Source organism: Capsicum annuum, chromosome 10 (assembly GCF_002878395.1).
Source record: "Capsicum annuum cultivar UCD-10X-F1 chromosome 10, UCD10Xv1.1, whole genome shotgun sequence".
In the NCBI taxonomy this organism is placed as follows: Eukaryota; Viridiplantae; Streptophyta; class Magnoliopsida; order Solanales; family Solanaceae; genus Capsicum; species Capsicum annuum.
The window spans coordinates 143,132,292-143,156,179 of NC_061120.1; the positions used below are offsets into that span (position 1 = coordinate 143,132,292).

The 23,888-nt window shown below is 36.6% G+C and overlaps 1 long non-coding RNA gene across 1 annotated transcript; it reads right to left on the reverse strand.

The window, feature by feature from the left end:
- Positions 1 to 1,909: 1,909 nt before the first annotated feature.
- LOC124888043 lies at positions 1,910 to 5,822 on the reverse strand. Its single transcript, XR_007045922.1, has 2 exons — positions 3,183 to 5,822; positions 1,910 to 2,473 (listed from the first exon to the last, which is right to left on the reverse strand). It is a non-coding gene; the product is annotated as an uncharacterized LOC124888043 (long non-coding RNA).
- Positions 5,823 to 23,888: the final 18,066 nt, after the last annotated feature.

Consider the following 23,888-nt stretch of genomic DNA (forward strand, 5'->3'; position numbering starts at 1 on the left):
TGTACATTAATAGTTTTTCAGCGGCTCAATCACTGTAATACAAAAAATAGATCAAAAGTGCTTTTAACGAATTAGAAATTAAATAAAATTATTATCTTTCTATCTATTGAATTAAATTTGCCCTTCACTTTCATTTATTAGATTGAAGAAAAAATATTCTTAAAATATGTGATATGATTCAAAAATATCCTTCCACCTATAGAATCAATTTTATCCCTAATATTAATTTTAAGCTTAAATTTGTCACTCAGTTAACACCAACAACTATAAGCATTTAATTAAATTTTAATTAAATACTAGGTAATTGATTCGCGCTTCGCGTGATCAAACAAATTACTTTGTAAATTTTATTGATATGTAATGCATAAAATATTTAAGGTACCAAAACATCCACTTATAATAAAGGGCAAAGGCTCAAATGAGGAAGTGCCAAAACAAACATGTTGACCTGCTGTCTGCTTTGGTACTTCTTCGTTGGTCCTTTTTTCCTTCGTTTAATTTGTTTGTCTTTTTCTTAACTTGATATATATTTTTAAAAAAATACATAAAAAAAATTATTATAAATCACAATAATTAACAAGTTAAAAACTTTAAAAGACACAAAATATTCGACTGACTCTCGAAATTATTCAGTGTTGCTTAAATTGGAATAGAAGAAAAAATATTATAAATCACAATAATTCAAAACTTAAATTATTTTTCAAATATAATTAACTACCAATGCCGCAAAAGTTTGGTTTATTCTGTTATATATTTCAAAAAGTATGCAAAAAATACTATACGTTACAATAATTAACAACTTAAAAAATTTTAAAAATATAAAATATTTGTTTGACTCTCAAATAAAAATTAAACATCTAAAAAATTTTAAACACAAATTTCAGCAAAGCACCCATTTCGGCTCCAATTGAACTCCTGTACGAAGCATCACATATTTAAACATTATCGATTACTAATATACTCAAGTCTCTTAGATTTCGAATTTTTTTAATTTTTTTTTTTCAGAAAGCTCGTCAAGTGCTGATAAATAATTATAAATGTTTTGATTCAATAATTTTTGTCAGAACTTAATCAGAAACGAAAACAAATAGTTGACAAATATGATAGTTATTTTACAGGATCATATCGCCATTACAGGTTATGGACTTATTATTGTATCACTTGAAAGATAAACTAACCAATCGGGGATCATATAACACTTAAAAAGTAAAGTAACCAATCTACGATCATGTTGTATGTTATGGTTTAGTCTTATCCTTTCAAATATTTTTTTTCTTAAAAAGGAAAATGTGGCTTATTTTAGGAGTACATTTTTGTAGCCTTTTCCATATTCTATATCACTATATTATCGTATCACTGATACATATTCAAACTATAATAGAGAAATAGCAAACTAGAAATATGTTCACCTTGGTGTTCAATTACTTTCATAGTTTTGGATAAATGAGTTAGTACACAAACATGTGATTACAAGGAAATTAAGATTAATTTTCCATCTTAGTGTTTTCCAACCTTCAAATATGATTCCACTTTAATTTTTAATTTTTCTCAAGCTTAAAGTGATTGGATAATAATGCAATACATACCCGAAGAAATTAATTTGATTAAGGAATTAATCTATATTTAGAGTATGAAATATCTAAATTCTTGTCATTAATCTCTTTTCCTAACATTAACTTCTTTATTCAAGCAAGTCAAGTTTTAGGACATGTTCTCAAGTTTGCAACCAGGAGAACTAATTAGAATAAAGAGAAAGGTGATATAATCACAAATTTAATATAAACTCAACAATCATAACCTAAAAGTGAAATTTCACGAAAGATCCCATAACCCTAGCTATGAAGATTTAGCCAATCATGATCAGAAAATAGAGTAAAAAGCTTAATTTCATAAATTGCAGGTTAAAAATTACAATAAAGAGAAATAAGATTTCAAAATCCAAATTCAAACGACAAGCAATGTGTTCAACATCTCCAAACTTGTTTCTCATTAATACGTATGTTACAAAATTCAACACCTAGTCAAAAAATACCTATTCTAGCTGGGTATTAATAGGCTCCAACAATGTTGGAATTGAAATTTTAAAACTGAGCTGCCGCATCATAACTGACAGCTCGTTTACGAACCGTCAAGAGGGTAAAATTTTTCGACTGAACCGTCGCTGCTATCCAGAATTGATCTGCACTGTGCTGACCCTGACGACCTCGGTGATGCTCCATCACTAGTCTGACGGTCCGTCGCCTGCCATATGATTTTCCATGAGTTCTGTTTAGTCATGTCAGACAAAATAATGGTCCATTCCAGATCCAACGGTCCGTCGGGTGGACCATTACCTAATTCTAAATTGTCCACCTTTTTTCTTCGTGGTGACGTGTGGTGCAGTGGTCTGTCAGGACACCGACGATCCGTCGGTCTCCCTATCACAGGGCCCTTTAGCTTAATGTTCTGATATTCATGCTTTTGAGTTTGATTCCTGAAAAAAAGCATAAAACATTTTAAATATCACTAATAATTGCTAAGAAAACATTCAATTATCCTTGTTTTGCAAGAAATTTTAACTTTTTGAAGAGTCGCTACTTAATTTTGAAAAGGAATTAAGAAACCTTTGTAAAATACTTAGACGATTCAAAACAGGAAAATTGTTTAAGTTAGAGATTCTGAGTAAGCGGTTCCTATTAACGTTTTAGGAAGGTGTTAGGCACCTAAAACATCCACTAACTTGCGGTTATCCGATCATGTTTGAAAACATTCTTTTGATTAACTTTGGAAAATCGGTTTGTTGAAAAAGAAATTGACTAAGGAAAAGGTTTTTGTAAAATCAATTTTTTAGCGACTTAGTTAGGGATTTAACTAGGTTCGCAAAGACACAAGCAAACAAGTAAACGAAAGGGAAAGGGGGGGGATGGGAAAGTAGTGATTTAGGCTTTTAAGCCCAAACCATCAACCCTGCCCTAATCTAGTTGGGTTTTCAATCCATTTTTTTCACCTGTCCTAATTCTATGTTTTTGAGCCTTTAGCTCAAGTCTCACTTTACCTGTATTAAGTACAGCTTTGGCTTCGAGGTCTAAATGAATAAATAAATAAATAAATAAATTAATAAAGACGACAATAAGTAAATGGACAAAATGATAAATGAGACTTTTGGGTCTCGTAACGGCTTCAAAGATGGAACTTTGATTTACTTCTTCTTTTGACTCCTTGTATTCGTTTGCCACGTAATTGGCATTTTAGGGATTTTGAGATCGGCTCATGAGGGATGGGCGTCAATGGCGCAAATTGATAATGCTCCGACGGGAAAGAGTCCGTTTGGACTCAAAGGCAGATCCATGCAAAGAAACAATGAATGAATTAAGCCCATTCTAAATTTTCAACCAACACACAAAAGATATAAAATGATATATAAAATAATTTAAAGAAACATACATCAATCAGGGAGTTTGAAATTAATGAAAAATAAATTGGCATCCATCCATAGTGGCTGATCCAAATTATCTATTTTAAGCACTTTGAGAAATAGAATGCACAACTTTGAAATTCACCAGTAGGCTCCTACATAATCACACGTTTATGAAAAAGAATCACTTATTTATATATCCAAGAGAATGATACTGAATCAAAAGAAAATACAAGAAAGTTTATCAATTAGTGCAACACTTGGAGAGACGGGTTTCAGAACTAGATCTCTTCCCGTTATTTCGACCTATAAATTGAGCACATCGACTATAGTCGATTCAAAGAGAGTTGTGCCATCATAGTTAGGCAATTCGCAAAGCAACAAACAATCATGCCACAACTGAACTATAAACTTGGGATGAAAGTGACGTTATATAAATCTAAACTCCTCTGCGACTCAAGCAAACATAAGCTCTGCTAGTCACATTTTAGAAATAGAACAAAGGCACGAGGTGAAGCAGTCTGGAAATGACGTAACCATTTGGACAAGATATGTAGTCTTAATAAAATGACGAGGGAGCAGGCCCTAATCGGATTCCAAAATTATTTGATTAGCTTGAAAACTTAAACAAGTCCCCCCCTCATTTTTATCAAATATTGTAAAAGAACAAGACTTAGAATATTCGAAATCCGCAGGATTGATATTATGCAAACTTACAGGCCCCTTTCGACATCTTGAATCAAAAGGCACCATGAAAATTGCGAGTAAATCATACAGACACACAGTAAACATAGAAAGCTCAAAGGTAAAACGAATTCTCAAAGTTCTTAATCTAAATTCCCAAAAAAATGAACTTTAAAATTCTACCACAAGGAGCACATGGCCAGAACTTTAAGAGGAGCTTTTGCTAATGATGCTACCAGCTAACAACGTCAAACTAACAATGTCAACTACTAACAACGAACACAACTACTAACAACGAACAAAACCTCCTCGACCCCCTAAAAAATGAAACCTTTAGTTATGGAAATAGCTTTTAAATGCAAGCAATACTCAGTAATATCACGCGCAAATGACAAAATCGATGCCAAGTTAGATATAACAGCAGTCACCCATTAAACAACTTAAAACAAACACTACTCCAACTTAACCGAAATCTAACATTTACTACACTCAGAGAAACCTATAGCCCTTAAGGCCTCTACAACAGAAAACCCAGCCTCATTCATCGACAAACAGATAACTACTTCTACGAGGAAAGAGAAATAAGGAAGAAAACGATAAGTTAAAAGGGGCGAGGGTATGTTTACCTCCTTCGGGGCAGCAAAATGGGAACCCGAGCTTTCAGTAGAACCGTTACCACCGAGAGATGATGTTGTAGACTTTGGAATTTCCAGTTGATCGACCAGCTTCCAAAGAGAAAAAGTGGACGAGAAGATTTTCACAAAAAAAAACTTTTATTTTCAGGAGACAAAATTTTCGAACCCCAATTTTGGACTCTAGAATTCTTTGGCTCCCGAAAGAGAAAGAGAGAACCAAAAAAGGAATTTCACTCTAATTTCTTGAAACCATTTCCCAAACCCTAGAATTCCCCCCCTCCTTTTATAGAGAATAAACTAGGGGTTATTTAGGGCTTCAAATGAGAATAATTTCGGTATTCTCCCCAAAGGGGAATTTAAAATTTGAACTCCCAAAAGTGTTTTCCGCCAGCCAATTGAACTAATTTTGGAATCTTCCTGATGAAACCCAAAATTTTCCAACCAATGGAATTGAAGGAATGAAATTTTTCTCCCCCAACCAATGAGAATCGAGCAACTATGTATGATTTTGTACCATTCATCCTGAAATTTTCGGCCTCTAGCCGTTGGAGCGGACACCTATATATTTCTAGAGAATTCTCGAGCTGTTGATGCCATACGCTGGGATGGGTCATGGTTATGGGTAGATTTCAGATCGTTGGGGGTTGATATCGGGTTGTTTGATATTGTTGATGGGTTTGACGGATTCAGGTGTGAGACGGGTCACGGATGGAGCATGGTTTTTGTACGTTGAATAGGGCAGAAGCCGACTGTACCTTGGTTATATTGGTTTTAAGGTTATTTAAGGGAAGAGGAGATGACATGGGCCGGGTCAGGAGTTATTGGGTTGAAGATTGGACTGGCTGATATGTTATTGGTCTTGATGAGGGATTGGAGTTGTATTTGATTTTGGGCTAGGGAAGCTGATATTTAAATGGGCTGCTGGGGGGTTGTTTTTGGTTGGTTGAAATTGTGGAATGTTGCCCTAATTAAATTTAATTGGATTAAAATAATACCACTTAGGAAAAGGTACTTTGGGGATTAAGATTATAATTTAGGCAACTTATTTAAACTCTAACCAAATTGAATATCTCAATTGACTTAGGCAACTTATTTAAACTCTAACCAAATTGAATATCTCATCGGTCAATTGCATTACAATTGAGGCCTATTTGATTTCAATTAGAGTCAAATTTAATAAATTGACTAAATCAAATCAAAATTCGATATGAATTAACACCTTGTTTAATCCCGAGCTTCTTGATTCAATAAAATTGAATAAATATTTATCCAAATAAATTATTTTTGAGAATAAATTATATTTAAATCAAGATTTTGATCATTACATTTATTTTCAAAGATTATCCTTAATTAAAATTCGATATTGATGAAAATGTTCATTTAAATGACGTCGTTTATACAATCTCGTATATGTAAATACGAAAATATATAATTATCTCTTAAATAATAAATTTAGCCCAAATGCATATTTCAAAATTCATTTATTTGGAAAAAATAATTGTTGCGATTTTATTTGAAAATCGAAGAAACTCGAGATTAATCGTAGTTTTGGAGGAAAAAAAATTAGGTGTCAACAATTGCCCCCTCCCTTTGGGTAGGATGGATGCAAGTAACCCTGGGCAAAGGGAGGTTGACGTTCCTAATTTTTGTCCAAACACAAATCCGTATCTAAGAGAGATTGGTTTTTCGCACGAGTTTCGTGGAGTTATGGCCGAACCTTGGTATCAGGTTTCCTATATATCTCAGGTTACATGAGAATTCAGGACACTTGTAGTTCATAAATCTTGATTGTAAGCATGATTTTCAAGAAAATTCACCAACTATCACAATTTTAAAGTTTTTGGTTAAAACGAGAAGCTGGGGAATAAAGGGATTTCGGGAAAGTTGGAATGCAGTTGAGTTTTCTACACAGATCCCAGCCTACATATCCCCAAGATTTCAGGGAATCAGACTGCTTGCAGTTTGACTCAATCGGTAGAAAAGATAGTCTTTTATTTCAGACTAGCTTTGGCTCGGAATGAGTGACAAGTTGATCGAGTTGTGGAAAAGAGGCTTGTAACATCTTAACCATGAATGTGGGATCCTTCACATTCATATTCAAGAACTTACCTGGACATAATTTCCAAAACTCTAAGTATGTTGCCACCCAAATTTGAAAGAAAGAGAAGGTTACCCTCGACGTGAGTTTAGAAATATTTCAAAGGTGAAGCTGAAACCAGAATATCCAAAAATACCCACATGCCTTCTAATAGAGGCATGGTTAAATGGTGGTGGTGATCATCATTTAGCTCGCGTCTAGAGAGTTTGACATCCCTCTCCAGACTATGTCCCGTTTTGCTGCTGAGAAGAGTTCCACGTTGTGCTGTGTCCTTTTGGAGTCGTATGAACATATGGTTTTGGTTTGAGATTTTCATCCTCTCGGATGCTCTCGACAATATCTCAAATAAAAATCATTAGTAATAAGCATTATTCACGAAAGAGGTGTGTAGTATTTTACCATATCTCTACGTGAAGTCATCTCTTCTTGTGCCTGCTTGGAAAGAAATAACTTGCAATAACAGACACAACAACCCTCTTGGTTGTTGCATAATTAGCTTATTTATTGAGAGAATATGTTTTCAAAGTGGGGTGACCTTTTTGGACGCCGACGATACTTTATGCGGAATGGTCCCGGCAATCGATTAGCCCTGTATTGATGAGGAAACCCTTTTTGGTTGCCTATATCACTTGTTATATGTGGAATAACAACCTCTCCGGTTATAGACGATGATCGATTTATAAATTTTCTTTAAATTATCAACCTTTGGATAATCTTGTACATTATTTGATATTGGATACGAGGCGACTTACAGATATCCTTTGAATTTCTAGCTTTTAGGTAATCCTGCACATTATTCGACTTTGGATAAGAGATGGCTTACAGATATCCCTCCAATCACTAGCTTTCAGGGGTTCCTGCACATCATCTGACCTTGGATACAATATGACTTATAGACAATCTCTCAAATTGTTTGTCTTTGGGTAATCCTACACATAATCGATCTTGGATATGATGCGTCTTATAGAGAACCCTTGGACGTATCAATTTGATAATCTTGCATATTCTTCGATAAGGCTTTAGTTGTGACTTATGGATAACCTTTGAACTATCAATTTTTGGGCGATCTTGCACACTATTCGGTTAGGATGTTATTGTGACTTACGGATGACCTACAGGCTATCAACTCATAGGTGATCTTGCACACTATCCTATTTCAAATAATATTACTTATAGATGACCCTCAAATTGTCAATTTCTAAGAAATCTTACATATCATTCATCCTTAGATACCGACTTAGAGGCGTCCCTTCAAATTGTGTGTTCTTGATGCATTCAGATGCTGATTAATAAAATAATGAGATATCCTCGACGGCAGCGTTTATGTCTTGTGTGTCAACAAATATAAAATAATAATGATATCCTCGATGCCAGTATTGTGTCTAGCGCATCAACATATATTGAATGATGATGATATCCTCAACGCCAGTATTATGTCTTGCGTGTCAATAGATATATTGAATGCTTATGATATCCTCGATGCCAGCATTGTTTCTACCATGTCAAAAGATATTGAGTGATGATGATATCCTCAACGTCAGCATTGTGTCTTGTGTGTCAACAGATATATTGAATGCTGATGATATCCTCGATGCCGGCATTGTGTCTAGCGCGTCAACAGATATTGAATGTTGATGATATCCTCGACACCAGTATTGTGTCTTACATGTCAACAGATATAAAATGGCCCTCTCGGCAAATGATATAAATGACCCTTTTGGCAATGATATGAAATGGCCCTCTTGACAATAATATGCAATGACCCTCTTGGGAATAATATGCAATGGCCCTCTTTGAAATGATATGTAATGACTCTTGTGGCAATGATATGCAATGGCCCTTAGGGCAATGATATATAATGACCCTTGCAGCAATGATATGCAATGGCCCTTGCGGCAATGATATGTAATGGCCCTTGCGGAAAATTTTAAAATAATTTTACCTAGCTTCATTTGTCAGCTTCTTACTTTCTACATGTACCTGTACTCAAGATAGACGATTAGTAGACACAAAGTCGCTTGTACTAGCGACTATTTTTAGGAAATTTCTAAATACAATGTTTGTGAAGAAGACAAGGCGCTTTTGTTTGTCGCCCATGATCTCAAGAAATGAGATGGACAAATCAAAAAGTCCTTAATAAAACCTATTTTTAAGGCTACCCTAAAATACCGTTCTTGGACATTAATGCTCTATTGTGGCTCCCAATTTGCTCATGATTTTTGAAAGAGACCCTCACTTTTGTGTATTGATCCCTGCATCCACAGAAAAATGATTAGTTTGAATGAAATTACTCCGTGTTGACCTTCTTTGATCCTTGATTTGCTGCTTGTCATCTCTTGGGCATTCCGCTATATCGGGACTTCCATCCTGACACTCCATCTCAAGTGATGTCTTGGCAAGTACTAAATAAGTGAGTTGTAAGATTTTTTGAAAATAGTCTTAATTTTTATAACATAATTTCGAAAGCTTCTGTAAAACTTTAGAAAATCTCTGCCAGTCATGTCATGTACTAGCTCAATGACCATCTTTCTCTTGATTCTGACAATATCTAACATTTGATGGACGATTGCTAGGGATTCAGCATTGTCGAGGCTCTCCACCAGAAGTTTTATCAAAGACGGGGATTCAGTCTTCCAAGACTTTATCACAGGTGGTGATTCTCAAATCTCAACTTCGACCTTTAGTGCTGGGGAATTTAAAATATATTCCATTATTTGATTGAAATTTTGAGGCCTCCCTCAAAATTTCTGCCCAGTTTAAAGTAGTCTGAGATGATATCATCTTGAGTGGATCTGAAGTCTTTGCTAATCTTCATTCTCTTTGTTGGATGTTGATTTTCTCTTGTGAATTTTTGAGATTCCTTCTCAAAAATTCTGCCCTAGTTTCTATTTCCTGGGGTTATATGACCGAGCCGTTGGGGCGCCTACGTATCCCTTTCTTGGGAATTCAGGTCATCACGTAGTTCATATATAAAGGAAAAGGATAAATTTTCCTAAGGGTTTGACCGAAGCCGACATAGGCCGCCTACATATCCTTTTTTGGGAATTCAGGTCAAACGTAGTTCGTACATAAAGGGAAGGAATTGATTTTCCTAAGGGGTTGACCGAAGTCAACATAGGCTGCCTACTTATCCCTTTCTTAGTAATTCAGGTCAAACGTAGTTTGTACATAAAGGGAAATAATAGATTTTCCTAAGGGGTTGACCAAAGCCGACATAGGCCGCCTACGTATCCCGCTCTTGGGGATTCAGGTCAAACGTAGTTCGTACATAATGGAAAAGGATTCTAGGCAATTACACATCATAAAATTGATACTATTATAAAGGCGATTACAAATAAACCAAGAAACAAAAACTATAACATCTTTCAAGCACACTATCTTTTTACCACATCAGAATTGATTGGTTTGGTCCACTCTTGACCATCCATCTCAGGTAGGATTAAGGCTCCTTCAGGTTGGGCTTCTTTTGATTTTCATATTCCTCTGTATTTACTACTAACTGCTCCTTATCATTTTTTTCTGTTCATCATTATTTCCTTCGCTCTGTTCGGCTAACCCTCGACATGACATGACATTGATAGTTTTTTTAATTATTGTTACCAAAATAAGCCATTCTAGATAATCATATTTTAAAAATAACTTCTTAAATAAAGGGAGGCCTTTTGGAAAATAAACAAAAACTATGGCTTAGGACCCACACAAATGTGGGCCCATGCCTTTTTGAGAGTTGTAAAATGCGAAACAAAAATTTGAGACATAAAAGGGTGGATCACGAGGCCTCCTCTAGATCATCACCGATTTTAAAAACTATTGGTAATTACCCTTTCATCTACCGCGACGGGCGATGAATTAGGAGCGGAGTGGAAGTCCAATTTTGTGAAGCTTCTCCTGGTGCAACCTTCTTCATCCCATCGGACTTTGGGAAATCATCTGGTAGAGCATTGGATCCTTTAAATAGATCTCCTATCCCATCCCAAGACCATCATCATTTGATATCTCATGTATGGGAAATGACTGGTATAAGAGCGGCAAGGGCCTAAACAGACTCTTCTTTGAATTATCTTCGATCTCATCTTCCTTTCTTGGTTGGTACTCTATTCCTTGCTTCAAAGCTTTTTCTGGGACCATAACAGGCTTGATAATTCTTTCCAAATCCTTACTTAAGGCGGCCACAACTTCCTCTATCTTCTCTACCTCTTCTGTTCCTTTGACTTCTTCTGAATCTACCTTAGTGATGGCCTTGCTAGACATCCATTCACCCTCTATTTCAATTATATTAATTATAGGTCCTCCATGGTTAGGCAATGGATTACTGTTAACATTTGGTGTCGGTGACTGAACCGTGATGTCCTTCTGATCGATCAAATCTTGGATCTTATGTTTCAAGTTAATACAATCCTCAGTACTGTGCCCCGCTGCTCCTGAATGATAGGCATAATTTTGATCGGGATAGTAAAACCGAGAGTTGGGATTGATAGGCTTTGGCTGGATCTATTGCAAATAACCAGCTTTCATTAATCTTTTGAAAAGCTGGGTAGGACTTTCAGCTGGCGGCGTGTAGTTTTGGGGAGGTTTATTTTCAAGGTTTGGACGTGGAGGGTTATAATGGTTCTGATTTACATGAGGAGGTACTTGATGATAATTTGGAGATGTTTGGACGTTTATTTGGTTATTTGGAAAAGTAGCTTGAGTATGAGGCTGATAATTTGGCTGTGGAATTTGGTACTGAGGTAAATATTTGGAATTGGAGCTTGATATTGGGGATAGGCGTAGAATACAGGCTGAAAATTAGGTGACGGTGGTGAGGAAATAATATTCCTAGGCTTGAATTTCCTCTTCAATTTATCTACAAAATCAGTAGAGACCGCAGTCACATCCTCTTTTTTCTTGTTTGAGAATGCAGAAGATTCCGATGATGTTGGGGTTTTGGTAATTTTTCCTGTTCAGATGCCTTCCACTAATGATTCCCCAATCTTTACTAAGTTTGTAAAAGTTTCTCGGACCGTGGACACAAACCTGGTATAATATTCTCCTTCCTATGCATGAGCAAAAACTGATACCATTTCTTCCTCAAACATGGGAGGTTGTACTTTAGCAGCCTCTTTTCTCCAATGAAAGGCGTAGTCTTGAAAACACTCATTATTCTTCTGTTTGATCCTATCTAGTGAGTATCGGTCAGGGACCATCTCAATGTTAAATGCAAACCTGTCAAGGAAACCCTTGGCCAATGATTTCCAACCAGTCCATCTTTTCAGTTCCTGAGACATGAACCACTCTAAGGCTTCGTCACTTAAACTTTGGCTAAACAGACGTATCAATAACGCCTCATTTTTCCCTACCCCCACCATTTATCACAATACCTTCTCAGATGGGCCATTGGATTTCCGGTGCCATCAAACACCTCAAATTTAGGAACCTTATACCCTTCTGGTAGATCTATTCCAGGGTGAACACATAAATCATCATACCCTAAACCGTCGTGGTCCCTCACTCCATGTGATTCTTCGATCCTCATGATCTTTTCATTCATAGATAGCAACTTCATTTCATGTTCAGTCCTCCACTCTTTCTCCTTCTCCTTGTAATGGTCCATCTCGGAATTAGGAAGAGGATTATAGATATTAGGGGATATAATGGCATGAAGAGGATTTGTAAGGGAATCTTGATTTTGAGGATGAAATGAAGTGGGTTGGTAGGTAGGGCGGACGTTATGGAAATTAAAAAGGTTTTGTAGAATTTGAGAGTGGTTTGGAGATGGGTTTTGTGGGGTTAGAGATGGATTTTGTGGATGGTAGGCATCTGGGTTATTTTCGCGATTAGTGTTTTGGACAAATGGAGGAGCGGAGACAGACGATATGTTATTTGGCTGATTCCCGAGAATCGGTGTACTGAGGGGAAGAATTTAGAGTGGAGTGGAGTGTCCTCCTGGAGCGGGGGCATTGACGGTGATGGCCAGGTTAGCCAAATATCGAGTGCGATTTATTTCCTCCTGAAGCATTTCTAATTTTCTTGCGAGTTCCGCAATTATCTTACTCTGTTCCACTATTACATTGTCCCTGATGGTCAATGCATTTTCTTCATAATTTCTAGTCATTATTTAATGATGATCAGAGGATAGAATTTTATGCGCTTTTGACCGGGTGAAGTAGGGATGTTCTACCAGCTTATATCAACACGGAGTAGTTTCTATTATCTGTTAAGTAAAACAACTCAAAGGCAGATGCATTAGTTTCCGTATGTGATAAGTAATGCAAAATATTTTGACAAGGAATAACCACGTAGAGTTGTTTGACTCATAGCCAAATTCATCCATAGGAGCACAACGGATAAACTTTCCTTTGATCCAAACAAACACACATAAGCACATAAGACAATTATATTACACAAAATATTATGATAATACGTATCCTAACTGGGGTGACCCTTTTATGAGCCAAGGGTTCAGGCCAAACGATTTTTGAAGAAAATATATGCTTCCCTAAAGTCAATCCATTATCCCCCAACTTATATAGACACGAAAAGGGCATAAATACTTACAAATGATAACAAAAAAGGGATACAATCTTTAGGGAAAAAGGAAAATAATATGAAAGAAGATAAGTTCCCACGGAGGGGATAGAAAATACTAATTCCTGAGTGCTTCGTCTATCAGCCTTCGCCTTCTCAGCTTCATCCGTTTCTTATACTGGTGAAATCTGTAAACTGTGCCTTAGATGCAACCTCCCAAATCGATCAATTTCTTGCTTAACTTGCTTCAATTCTTCTTACAAAAGTAAGCAAATCAACATTTTCCTGACCCCCAAAGGATAATGGATTGAATTTAGACAAGCATGTATTGTTTTTCCAACACATAAATATGATTTGTCTGTAATTGACTTGGGGTCAATAGACGCAAGGCAGGTTTTCTAATGGGCCCAACACCCCGCTCGGGTATTGGGTTGTGCTAGGCTCATGCCTAAAATAGGGTTTTGGTTTCGTTCTATCCTCGGTGTCTAGAGTGGGTTTGAACACTGGTTCTCAAGCAGACAACTTGAGTTTGAAAATACGAACAACGTCAGATGACTCATGTACTAATAAGCCATTCATATTTCCAACATATTTTAAAATTGAACAATAGGGGTCGGGATATCCACGAAACCCCAAAACAGTTTAAATAATGTAGGAATATGCCATAAGATGCGATAATTAAACTTTATAGAATCGAAACATATAAATACATAAACAGTTAATCAAAAGATGAAATCAAACATTTGGTTAGAACTTAGTTAAAAATCGCCAGCAGAGTCGCCATTTCTGTTTTTCGGAGAAATTTTGACTTTTTGAAGAGTCACCACTTAATTTTGAAAAGGAATTAAGAAACCTTTGTAAAATACTTTGAAGATTCAAAACAGAAAAATCATTTAAGTTAGAGATTCTGAGTAAGTGGTTCCTATTAAGGTTTTAGAAAGGTGTTAGGCACCTAAAACATCCACTAACTTGCGGTTATCCGATCTATTTGAAAACATTCTTTTGATTAACTTTGGAAAATTGGTTTGTTGAATATGAAATTGATTAAGGAAAAATTTTTTGCGAAATCAATTTTTAGCGACTTCGTTAGAGATTTAACAAGGTTCGCAAAGAGAGAAGCAAACAAGTAAACGAAAGGGAAAGGGGGAAAACGGGAAAGTAGTGATTTAGGCTTTTAAGCCCAAACCATCGACCCTGTCCTAATCTAGTTGGGTTTTCAACCCATTTTTTTCACCCGTCCTAATTCTATATTTTTGAGCATTTAGCTCGAGTCTCACTTCACCTGTATTAAGTACAACTTTGGATTCGAGGACTAAATGAATAAATTAATTAATTAATTAATTAATAAAGACGACAATGATTAAATGGAAAAAATGGTAAATGAGACTTTTGGATCTCGTAGCGGCTTCAAAGATGGAACTTTGATCTACTTCTTCTTTCGGCTCCTTGTATTCGTTTTCCATGTGATTATCTTTTTAGGGATTTTGAGCTCGGCTCATGAGGGATGGGCCTCAATGGCCCAAATTGATAATGCACCGACGGGAAAGAGTCCGTTTGGACTCAAAGGCAGATGCATGCAAAGAAACAATGAATGAATTAAGCCCATTCTAAATTTTCAACCAACACACAAAAGATATAAAATGATATATAAAATAATTTAAAGAATCATACATCAATCAGCGAGTTTGAAATTAATGAAAAATAAATTGGCATCCATCCATAGTGGATGATCCAAATTATCCATTTTAAGCACTTTGAGAAATAGAATGCACAGCTTTGAAATTCACCAGTAGGCTCCTACATAATCACGCGTTTATGAAAAAGAATCACTTATTTATATATTCAAGAGAATGATACTGAATCAAAAGAAAATACGAGAAAGTTTATCAATTAGTTCAACACTTGGAGAGACGGGTTTCGGAACTCGATCTCTTCTCGTTATTTCGGCCTACAAATTGAGCACATCGTCTATAGTCGATTCAAAGCGAGTTGTGCCATCATAGATAGGCAATTCGCGAAGCAACAAAAAATTATTCCACAACTGAACTATAAACTTGGGATGAAAGTGATGTTATATCAATCTAAACTCCTCTGCGACTTAAGTATACATAAGCTCTGCTAGTCGCATTTTAGAAATAGAACAAAGGCAGAAGGTGAAGCAGTCTGGCAATGACATAACCATTTGGACAAGATATGTAGTCTTAATAAAATGACGAGGGAGCAGGGCCTTATCGGATTCCAAAATTATTTGATCAGCTTGAAAACTTAAACAAGTCCCTCCCTCCTTTTTATTGAATAATGTAAAAGAACAAACTTAGGATATTGGAAATCCTCAGGATTGATATTATGCAAACTTACAGGCCCCTTTCGACATCGTGAATCAAAAGACATCATGTAAGTTGCGAGTAAATCATACAGACACACAGTAAACATAAAAAGCTCAAAGGTAAAATGAATTCTCAAAGTTCTCAATCTAAATTCCCAGAAAAACGAACTTTATAATTCTACCACAAGGAGCACATGGCCAGAACTTCAAGAGGAGGTTTCGCTAATGATGCTACCAGCTAACAACGTCAACTACTAACAACGAACAAAACCTCCTCAACCCCTACAAATATGAAACCTTTAGTTATGGAAATAGCTTTCAAACACAGTCAATACTCAGCAATATCACGCGCAAATGACAAAATCGATGTCAAGATAGATATAACAGTAGTAACCCATTAAATAACTTAAAACAAACACTACCCCAACTTAACCGAAATTCAACATTTACTACACTCAGAGAAACCTATAGATCTTAAGGCCTCTACAACAGACAACCCATCCTCATTCATCGACAAACAGATAACTACTTCTACGAGGAAAGAAGGATGCAAAAGAAAACGATAAGTTAAAAGGGGCGAGTGCATGTTTACCTCCTTTGGAGCAGCAAAACGGGAACCTGAGCTATCAGCAGAACCGTTACCACCAGGAGATAATGTTTTCAACTATGGAATTTCCAGTTGATCGACCAGCTTCCAAAGAGAAAAAGTAGATGAGAAAATTTTCACAAAAAAAAACTTTTGTTTTCAGGATTCCCAACAAAATTTTCTAACCCTAATTTTGGACTTTAGAATTCTTTGGCTCCCAAAAGAGAAAGAGAGAACCAAAAAAAATATTTCACTCTAATTTCTCGAAACCATTTCCCAAACCCTAGAATTTCCCCCCTCCTTTTATAGAGAATAAACTAAGGGCTTCAAATGAGAATAATTTTGCTATTCTCCCCAAAGGGGAATTCAAAATTTGAACTCCCAAAAGCGTTTTTCGCCAGCCAATTGAACTAATTTTGGAATCTTCTTGATGAAACCCAAAATTTTCCAATAAATGAAATTGAAGGAATGAAATTTTTCTCCCCCAAAGGGGAATTCAAAATTTGAACTCCCGAAAGAGTTCTCCGCCAACTAATTGAACTAATTTTGGAATCTTCTTGATGAAACCCAAAATTTTCCAACCAATGGAATTGAAGGAATGAATTTTTTCTCCCCCAACCCATGAGAATCGAGCAACTATGTACAATTTTTTACCATTCATCTCAAAATTTTTGGCCTCTAGCCGTTGGAGCGGACACCTATACATTTCTAGAGGATTCTCGGGCTGTTGAGGCCATACGCTAAGATGGGTCATGGTTACGGGTAGATTTTGGATCATTGGGGGTTAATATCGGGTTGTTTGATGTTGTTGATGGGTTTGATGAATTCGGGTCTGAGACGGGTCATGGATAGAGCATGGTTATTGTACGTTGAAGAGGGCAGAAGCCGATTGTACCTTGGTTATATTGTTTTTAAGGTTATTTGAGGGAAGATGAGATGACATGGGCCGGGTCAGGAGTTGTTGGGTTGAAGATTGGGCTTGCTGATATGTTATTGGTCTTGATGAGGGATTGGAGTTGTATCTGATTTTGGGTTGGGGAAGCTGATATTTAAATGGGCTGCTGGGGGGTACTTTTTAGTGGGTTAAAATTGTGGAATGTTGCACTAATTAAATTTAATTGGATTACAATAATCCCATTTAGGAAAAGGTAATTTGGGGATTAAGATTATAATTTACGCAACTTATTTAAACTGTAACCAAATTGAATACCTCATCGGTCAATTGCATTACAATTGGGGCCTATTTGATTTCAATTAGAGTCAAATTTTATAAATTGACTAAATCAAATTAAAATTCGATACGAATTAACACCTTGTTTAATCCTGAGCTTCTTGATTTGATAAAATTGAATAAATATTTATCCAAATAAATTATTTTTGAGAATAAGTTATATATAAATCAAGATTTTGATCATTACATTTATTTTCAAAGATTATCCTTAATTAAAAGTTGATATTGATGAAAATGTTCATTTTAATGACATCGTTTATACAATCTCGTATATGTAAATACGAAAATATATAATTATCACTTAAATAAAAAATTTAGCCCAAATACATATTTTAAAATGCATTTATTTGGAAAAAATAATTGTTGCGATTTTATTTGAAAATCGCAGAAACTCGAGATTAATCGTAGTTGTGGAGGGTAAAAATTAGGTGTCAACAATCCTTCTTTGAAGATGAAAAATATATTGTCATGAGCTGGTACATCAACACCCTTAATTTAGGATGATTGCTTGTCCTTAAACAACTTAACACAATTTCATGAATGCATGCAGATCACAGAGCTACTGTTGTAACTAGCAAGGACTCACGCTTAAATATGTACATATATTCTGTAACTCTAACTCATAGGGATATATGCTTGGCATTACACTCTAGCTATGTTACATACATACACATAAGACACCTAATTCGAGAATCAACAATCATAATTATCATTCACATGATGTCACCTCAAAAGAGTCCTTTTCAAACGATCCATTTAATTCAAGGACTGTTATTTAAATATCCCTCTTTGACGATAAATTTCAAACAATGAATACACAAAGCCATATAATTGCCCTTATTATTCTATCAAGTACTACAACTAGTTGGAAAGGATTACTGCAAGAGTTAATAGGTTTGTATGAAGGCTTAGGTGCAGGTAAGGAATTATTTCATGATTTACATGAAATCCTCAAGCCTTCGAAGAATGAGATTCCTAGAAATTTTTCTATGGTACAAACCTGGGATGCTTCAGTTTGCCCCATGAGGGAAATTCATCCCAGAATGACGGATAAGGTAAGGGAAACCACACAAAGATTCATTTGTATTATCAAACACCTCATTAACAAAGTTTGAAAACAAAGAGGCAAAGATGTTAATCTTTTCATTAACAAACTCAGAAAATAATGATGTGTTCAAGAACACATACCTTCCGTACGAATATCAGGAGCAAAAAACAAGAGCAGATACTTGGAATTTATGTCCCCTTCCACTTCCCATGTGGCCTCTTCCACCTTGTGGTTCTGCCATAGAACCTTAACCAAAGCCAAATCCTTGGTCCGCGACCGACGAACCTGCCTGTTGAATATCTCAACTTGGACCTCTTTATAAGACAGAGAATCTGAGATATCCAACCTTTCAAAGGAACAATCGAAGACGAATCACCAATGTGCTTCCTCAACATAGAAATATGAAATACCAGATGAACCAATCTCAAAGGAGATGGAAACTCCAAATCATACGCAACATTACTTGCTCTCCAATAAATCTCATAAGGACCAATGTATCGAGGACTGAGCTTTCCTTTTTTGCCAAACCTTACTACTCCCATCATAGGAGACACCTTAATGAAAACCTTATCCCCAACTACAAACTCCAAATCTCTACGCCTAACATCCGCATATGACTTTTGAAGACTTTGGGCAACCTTGAGCCTATCCTGAATCACCTTCACCTTTTTCATAGCTTGACAAACCAAATACGAACCAAAAAATCAGCCTTGCTGAGCTTAAACCAACCAATAGGAGATCTACACCTCCTACCATACAACCCCTCAAAAGGAGCCATACATATACTCTCATGATAGCTATTGTTGTAATCAAACTCTACCAAAGGTAGATGCTCCACATAACTGCCACCAAAATCAATCACACAGGCTCAAAGCATATCTTTCAATGTCTGAATAGTTCTTTCCTCCTTCCCATTCGACTGCGGGTGGAAAGTCATACTCAGACTCTCCTTAGTCCCCAACCCTTTTTGGATATACGGCTAGAAGTAGGACGTAAATTGTGTACCGTGATTGGAAATAATCAAAACAGGCACCCCATGCAGTTTCACAATCTCTTGAAGATAAAGCTTTGCATAATCCTCCACAGAAATGCTAGTCGGAACAGGCAAGAAATGCATAAACTTCATAATCCTATCCATAGTAACCCAAATCAAATCAAATTAGTTTCGAGACCGAGGAAGACCAATAACGAAATCCATATTAATTTCCTCCAACTTCCATTCAGGAATCTTAATCTCTTAATACAACCTACCAGGCCTTATGTGCTCAACCTTAACTTGTTGACATACCAAACACTTGGACATAAAATCAACCACGTTCCACTTTATGCCACTCCACTGATAGATCTCCTTGAGATTATTGTATATCTTAGTAAAACCAGGATGGTAAACATAGCGCGACTCATGTGCCTCAGCCAAGATCCTTTGCCGCAAACCGTCTACATCAAGAACACACAACCTCCCTTGGTACTATAAATTACAATCTTCGTTAATCTCAAAATCTACCACCTTTTGCTCACCAATGCTTCCCTTAATTTTTATCAAGGCATAATCCAACACTTGCTTTTCCTTAATCTCCACACCAAAAGATGATCTAACCAATTCTTGCACCATTACACCACCATCCTTGATGTCCAAGAGACGAACCCCAAGATTTGCCAAGCGATGAATATCCTTTACCAATTCTCAGTTTCCTTCTTCCTAATGAGCCAGACTACCCATGGACAACTTACTAAGAGCATTAGTAACCATGTTACCTTTACCTGGATGGTAGTGAAGACTCATATCTTACTCCTTAAGAAGCTCAATCCATCTCCTCTGCCTGAGCTTGAGCTTTTTCTGTGAGTGCACATACTATAAACTCTTGTGATCAGAAAAGATATCTACGTGGACCCCATACAAATAATGCCGCCATATCTTCAAAGCAAACACAACAAACAATAGCCCCAAATCATGAGTAGGATAGTTCCTCTCATGCACCTTCAACTTTCTGGAAGCATAGGCTATCACTTTCCCACGCTGCATCACAATACAATTAAGACCGACCCGAGATGCATCATAATAAACCATGAACCTATCATTGCCTTTTGGCAAAGTCAGAATTGGAGCCAAAGTTAACTTATACTTTAACTTCTCTAAACTCCCCTCACACGCATTCGACCAAAAAAACTTAACCTTCTTCTAAGTCAACTTAGTCAAAGGAGCAACTATTGATGAGAAGCTCTCCACAATTCGCCTATAATACCCGACTAAATCCAAGAAGCTCCGAATATCAGATAGAGTTATAAGTCTAGGCCACTTGTTTACCACAACCACCTTCTGCGGATCCACCATGATCCTTTCACTAGAAATGATATGACCTAAGAAAGTCACAACATTCAGCCATAACTCGAACTTAGAGAACTTAGAAAACAACCGTTGTTCTCTTAAGGTCTGTAACACCACATGAAGGTGATTGTCATAATCTTCCTTACCCTTCGAATACTCTAGGATATTGTCAATAAATATAATGATGAAGAGATCTAAATACTGTCAAAACACCCTATTAATCAGATCTATAAACACTGCTGGGGCATTTGTCAATCTGAATGACATTACCAAAAACTCATAATGCCCATACCTAGTGCAAAAATCCATCTTAGGGATATCCACCTCCCTAATCTTCAACTGATGGTACCCAGACCAAAGATCTATCTTAGAGAATAACTTTGCACCTTGCAATTAGTCAAACAGATAATCCATCTGAAGGGGAGGATATTTATTCTTGGCCATTACCTTATTCAACTGTCTGTTGTCGATGCACATATGAAGAGAACCATCATTCTTGCGTACGAACAACACCAGTGCACCCCGCGGGGAAACACTAGGATGAATAAATCCTTTGTCTAAAAGATCCATAAATTTGCTCCTTGAGTTTCCTTATTCAGCTGGAGCCATTCTATACGAAGGAATAGAAATTAGACGAGTGTCTGGAAGCAAATCAATACCAAAATCTATTTTCCTATCTGGAAGAACTCCTGGAAGATCATTCGGAAAGTCCTCTGGAAACTCATTAATCACAGGGACCGAAGATAATAAAAGACCTTACAAATTAGAAACTTTAACCCAGACCAAGTGATAAAGACAACCTCTAGAGATTAACTTGCAGGCGCTAAAATAAGAAATAAACTTCCCCTAAGCACTAAGGAACAACCTTACCATTCTATTTTCGGCTTACTAGGGAACCTAAAGATGACCCTACGGGTTTGACAATCCAAATTTACATAACAAGAATGCAACTAATCCATGCCCAAGATTACATCAAAATCTACTATACCCAACTCAAATAGATTCGCTAAAGTCTGCCTACCACTCTCAAATACCATACACCTCCTATCGACCCATTCAACAATAACCGAATCTCCTATCAGGGTAGAAATAAAGAATGGATCCAAAATAACTTTTAGATCGAAACCAAAAGACAACTACATAAGGAGTCACATAGTAAGGGTCAAACCTGGATCAAGCAAATAATATATATCACGAGAGAAAAAATGTAACGTACCGGTAACAACATCAAGCGATTCCTCAGATTCCTGATGGGACGCCAAAGTATACAACCTATTCCCACCAGCATGAAACTAGGAATGGTAAAGAAGAAAATGTCATACCACCAAGTGTAGGAATAGAAGATGAAGCAGCTAAAATCTTATTTGGCCTATAGAAACCTTGGTAGACAGACAATCCCTGAGCTGATGGCCTATTTTTCTACATTTAAAGCACTTATTCCTACCTTTCTCACAGAATCCCTAATAAGGACAGCCGTAAAGACGACAAGAAGGACACAAGGAAATAGACTGACCTCCACTTGCCTGAGACTGGGCTCCCTGCGCCCGAGAATTGTCACTATGATGATGCCTGTCGCTCGACTACTAGGGATAAGGAGCATTAGAAGTAAAGAAGGAACCAGAACTCCCCCATTTTTTTTTCTGCCATTTCCCACCATCTCTACCACCTTGAGACTGGACATCTCCTTAATCAGAAAACCTATCTCGCTTACCATGCCTATCTTCATATTTTACCTGTCTTCTCTTTTTATTTTCAACCTTCTACATATGAACAATCAGCCTCGACATGTCCATATCCTTCATGAGTAAAATAATGTTGCTCTTCAGAATCAGATATCTATTCAGTTCGGAAGTGAACTTCTTTATTCTCGACCTCATATCATCCACCAAATTAAAAGAATATCTCGACAATTGATGGAATTTTAAAGCATACTCGTTCTGCCTGAGGTTCACAAACTCCTTCATCTTAGCTTTCCTCAACTCTTGAGAAAAAAACCAATCCATAAATGCATCAAAAAAGGCCTTCTACAAACCATCCTCTTCTATATCACTCTTATCTCTATACCACTCCTCATACCACAGATAAATAACCTCTTTGAGTTGATAAGTTGTAAAGTTTACTTCTTCCATATTAGTAGGCCTCATTACAAGAAAGATCTTCTCCACCTCTTCAAGAAAGTCCTGTGGGTTTTCCTCGACCCTTACTCCTGCAAAAGTCTGAGGACCCATCTTCATAAACTGTCCAAGCCTAGCGGCCTCAATAGATACAATACTGGTCGTACCCTACTTGACCTGAGTATCAACCAGTTGGGAAATAGCAGACATAGACTGATGAAACTCCGCATTCATCATATTGCCCTGAGGGACCTGAGGAGTAGTAGGAGAAATAGGAGGAACTCCGGTATAATCAGGAATAAGACCACAAAATCGATGATGTACTCCAGACATATGAGGTACTTTTTCAGCAATATCCCTAAATGGGACTAAAGAATTTCATTGTGTTCTAAATCTAGAAGGCATGATCTGAAAGATAAAAAAACAATGATTATAGAAGATTACAGGATTTAGAAGTTAAGCAAGAAGAAAGAATACCAAGAAAGTGACACATTCCTACATGTCTTGCAGCCTCTCCCTTATAAGTGTGGTACACTACATACCCCTAAAAGAAACTCTACTCAACACGACTTTGTCGACTCCCAATTAACCATGAACCTAGGATCTGATACCAACTTGATGCAACCCCGATCGAGGCCTTATCATAATGGGCATCCCAAGTCCACCTAGGACTAGATACTATCCCCTCAACCTAACCCAACCACCTTATACAATCTTAGATGAGCTAAATTTTGAGCATATAATAAGATTGCACAATACTCTCATGAAGACTTTGGGATAGGGTCACCACCATGACCAACCCAACCAAGTTTGTCCATACCAAACCAATCATCCATACCATGCCAAACCAAAGAGAATATCAACACATAATATGAAAGTCAGACCTAAAATATAATACGATGGAACAACTAATAATATTGTCCATGGGTGTAAGCCCAA